This window comes from Hermetia illucens, chromosome 5 (genome assembly GCF_905115235.1).
Source record: "Hermetia illucens chromosome 5, iHerIll2.2.curated.20191125, whole genome shotgun sequence".
Classification (NCBI taxonomy): domain Eukaryota; kingdom Metazoa; phylum Arthropoda; class Insecta; order Diptera; family Stratiomyidae; genus Hermetia; species Hermetia illucens.
The window spans coordinates 110869462-110874242 of record NC_051853.1 but is presented as its reverse complement, the minus strand read 5'-3'; positions in this window follow the sequence as shown (position 1 = coordinate 110874242).

Sequence of the window (4781 nt, the reverse complement as noted above, 5' to 3'; positions counted from 1 at the left end):
GTGGCAGAGTCGTATTGAATTGGTCGGAATAGTAACCAGTGTTGTCGGGAGCGAAAAAATTATGGTATCAAAAAAGTGAGTTAGGTTCAAACTGAAAAAAGTGTCTATCTCTGCTACTGTTAAATGTTGTGTCATACTTATACACATATTGTATATCAGATAATGCGGCTAACTGCCGTTATGGCATATGCATATACAATAGATTGCAACATTATTGATGCACTGGGGAAACCGTTCTAGGATAGAGAAGAGTGAAGAAAGCGCATATGAACATGCATGAGACGACACAAGAACAAACCGATATATTTATTCGTTGAATTAAGAAGAATCACATAAGGAGGCAAAGGAACTGGATGTAGCAAAGTAGTACAGGAACAAGAATAAAACAATCTAATGAAAATAAAACAAATGTATATTCGGTATAGGACATCTTACAACGACTATCCTCGTATAAGTAGCGTTGTCATCCTGGAAAATAAACGATTATTTAATGTCCAAGTTCACGTTTTATCGCAAACTAACTGCCCGTAATCATGCTTGACGGTTGCATGCACATAGCGAGTTTTAAAATCTGCCAAGGTGTTTTCTCGGTTGTTTGGAATGTTTTTTTTCTGCTTGTGCGGTTATGGAATTTCACTACTCAGAACTTTGTGAATGTTCTAAAGATAAACCTATTTGCTCGTGCATGTCGCAACATCTTCTGCTAATGTCATGGCGTTTTTGAAAAGATTTTTCTGTGAATTAAAAACGGGCTCGTTCTTGAATTGTGTATTTCCGCAGTCGGCCACTCTAAATCCAATTGAATTCTATATTTTGGGGCGATTTGATAGACTGCATTCATCCAATTTAAATTTTCGTCTATTTTTCCAATCAACAGAGTTTGATATTGCCAAATATTAATTTCGTCTCGCTTAATGTTCAAAAGTTGTGGAAAATACCTATTTAACTAAAAACAAATAGGGGAACCGGAAGCTGGACGCTTCAGAATATCCACTTTCGCATGATACTGACATTCAAAGTCTTGAATTTACATAGAAGCGCCATATAGTGGCGGCCTCTTGATTTTTCAGATTTTTCGGTTGGGTAGTTTCTGAGAATGAGTGAAAGAAGTGATCACTTTCGACCCCCGCATTCCGCATGTTCCCAACAAATGTCAAAACTGGCTTCGGAAAGTACTAACCGAAACCTTCCATTTTTCCATGTTTTTTTGTGTAATGGTCAGCATTGTGCCAGACATCTGTGATGAATTTGATGTTAAAGTATTCATTACATTTTGTTTTCCACTTGATTTTATACGACGCTAAAAGTGAATTCGGCGGTTTTTGGAATGCAATTATATTGACCAAGGAAGTTGCATTCAATTTTGTCTGCGAAATGAAATTTCGGATGCAGAAACGTTCAAGATGATAAAGAAAGCCTTCTGGGATCATGCTTTGTCAGAAAGGAATGTTTATTTCGAAGAAAGTTGTGAAAGTTTTGAAGACCGAGAGCAATCCGGACGACTACCGATGAACAACACCTCAAGAAAATCGAAGCATTTGTGCTTGTCAATTGTCAAATGACTGCTTGAGATCTTATTTGTCATGTTGGTTTTTCGAAAGGAATTGTCACTTTAAAAGATATTTTGTGCCTTAAACGAGTAAAATCTCGGCTAGTGGCAATGCAGCAGATTAGCGCAGACAATGTGGATGTTATAAAGCGGGTGCGGAAAATCCACCTTTTAGATGCAGCGAAAAGCATGTGTATTATCAAAGGAGGGAGGCAGGTAACCTTAAATCATGATGAAGGAAACTACGCAATGACCCTGGTAAACAGGTAATAAAAAATAGGGGAAAAAAATGGGAAGGATCCGAAAAATAAAAAACAATTACAGAGTAATTAGTAGGGCTAAAAGTCACGATATAAATAGGGATAGTTTAAGACAGGTTAACTAATTAAGTACTAGCACTGAGGAAGGAGGCACGTGGTCTCTGAAACAATTATATGTGGAAAGAAAATAAAAATATTTACAGTATAAGGAAAAACATCTAGCTCTTTTCTTAACTTATACAGTACAATAGTTTATTCCAGCGTAAGTTTGATTTCGATTCAGATAGCTGACGATCGCAGGGTATATTTGCTTTTAGTACGCACATTCCCGCTCCTTTCTATATTTATACATCTTACACTTGCTTTTGTTGATATTTAAAAGCATTGAAAGTATAACTTTCTTTTAAAATAGTTGTGTTGCGTTTTTCTTGAAACAACATTTTTTGACCTAGTTGACATGATTTTACAAAAATTATTTAACCAATTGAATTGAAACTTTGACGGGCTATTCATCACATATATGGTTATAGCCCGTGGCAGAATCATGAATAACCGTTGTCATTTAAGCACCTTTTAAACAACATAACCTCAAAAAATAGGACGAAAACTTGAAAAGTCCGTCATTTTGTTATTTTTCACTTACGCGCGACTTACTTATACTTTAATATGAATTTAAATTTTTGATTTCAAAAGTTTCTGAGTTGAGAAATCATGTCAACTAGGAAAAAGCAAGCTTTGTGATGGCAGCCATATCGGGGTTATATACGATTATAAAAATTAAAAAAAAAATTTGTATACTTCAATATATATTTTTGGATTTGTGAAAAAATTGTAGTATGATAATAAAATTTGGTGTAAAAAAAATTCTTGAAAATATGTGCAAAAGACTAGAGGTGCACCCTTAAAGGGGAAATCACATTAGAAGGCTTATTTTCAAATAATTTCTGGAACTTTTGTTTATTTTATTTCAATCAAATTTGAGCATTATGTTGATCATATTTCGAACAACTTTGTGGTTTTTTTTTAATAATTTAAGCCAAAAATAACATACGAGGCATCAATCCGCTGAAGTTCGGAACTAAGAGTTTTCTAACTGCGGGACGGGTAGCGACTCCAATTTTTATCTAAAACCAATAAGCTCTTGATTTTACATTACTAACTTATTTTTTAAGAATATGGACCTCAATGCAGATGAAAATTTTCAAAATTAAAAATTTTGCAGCTGTTTAAGAAAAACATCAACATTTTTTTTCACAAATTATACCAAAGAAATTGCCCTTAAAATGTTGTTTATTACTTTTTGAGTTAAATTTCCCGCAAATGTGAAGTCGGAATAAAGGAAGCTCGACACTTTGGGTATAAAGGTAAAAACCCTTCATCTTGTGTGAGAAACTTGAACGTTTTTTCATTCGCACGTAGCCAAAGAAACATAAACAAACATATTCTACCACCGCGTACTGATATCTTCATATGTATATATCCACGCACTCCGCGCCCAAATTGAATTGGATACCGCTGGTGCTACCGTTCACATACCTATATCTATTTAAATTTGAACTATCCACAATTCCATTAGCATATACATATATGCGCCTGCCTCGATTAGTTGATAATATATAAGATATTCACTAGCTTCCTGCTGTTCAGATGAGCCCACTTTATATGAGGATGACGTCATACACGTCTTAGAGTCCGCTCAATTCATATAAAATGCAAAACTTTCAACTTTGTGTAACTTTGTTAGTATTTGTTGAATTACCTTTTTTGTTTCAAAGAAAACCTGAATAAAAACTGTTTTTGCTTTTCTGCTAGTGTTATTTATTATATTTGCATATACCTGTATTTCGGTAACCACCGGTAGCACCGATGAGGTGCTACAAATACTAAACGAAAACAGTCCAACCATTTCAGATAATTTAATCGCTAGAAACACCGCAAGATTACATTAGATGATCATCTTTTATCTTTGAATTTTCATCTTGCCCGTTTAATGTTTAACCATTGTGATCTCATGAAATCTACTTTATCTACCAAGTTAATCCTCAGTGGATTCAGTATTTGATAACCTTGGGTGGTGTGTGTATGAGATTGCTAATTATCTTTTTCTTCTTCATCTTTAGCCGTTGTCCGTTTCAGAAACAGGATTAGCTCGTAATTGGTAAATAATACATTTAGTAAACAGTTTTCAGCTGAAACCGTTGTAAAAAAATTTTCCAACACTATTCATTAAGCAAAAACGGTTTTGACATGAATAGTATTCTAGTAAAGTGTATTTCAGACAATTGGCTTAAATGTGGGTCTGATATGTTCTGATGTTTTACAATGCAGTAAATTCAAATTTGATGCTAAAACTTTTTTACTAGTAGTAGAAAACGCTCCCCGCGATAGAAAATAATGAGTTTTTAATAGAAAATTTGGAAATTCCTGCGTGAAAGGACACTCCTCGAAATTACCTTACGTTTCGGCAGCAATAGTAACAAGCTATATAGCAGATTCTGGCAAATACAATGTCCCTGAAAAAAAGGTGTCAAAGCGAAAAGTCCAATATGTTGCCTATCGTATGTTAATTATACTAAGTAGAACAATAGCGTTGTAATATTGATTAATATCTCTCTATGGATAAAATTGATAGACCAGTAGCTTACTCCAAACTACAATTTTATTTTATTATGTATATATATGATATATTTCGGGAGCAACTTACTCCCTTTATCAGTACAAAGTTACAAAGGTAGCTTTGTACTGATGAATTGTAGTTTGGAGTAAGCTACTGGTCTATCAATTTTAGACTTAACTACAAACAGAAGGCAATATCTAACATTCTCTATGGATAGTTTGAATATATCCAAGTGCCAGAAATTAAATTAAAACAAATCTTCGCCATATTGTTACATAATTGATCTACGGGCGCCAGCGTAACAGTTATAAGACAATGCAATAGAGAGAGTGCTACTAATACGCAAGGGCAATGT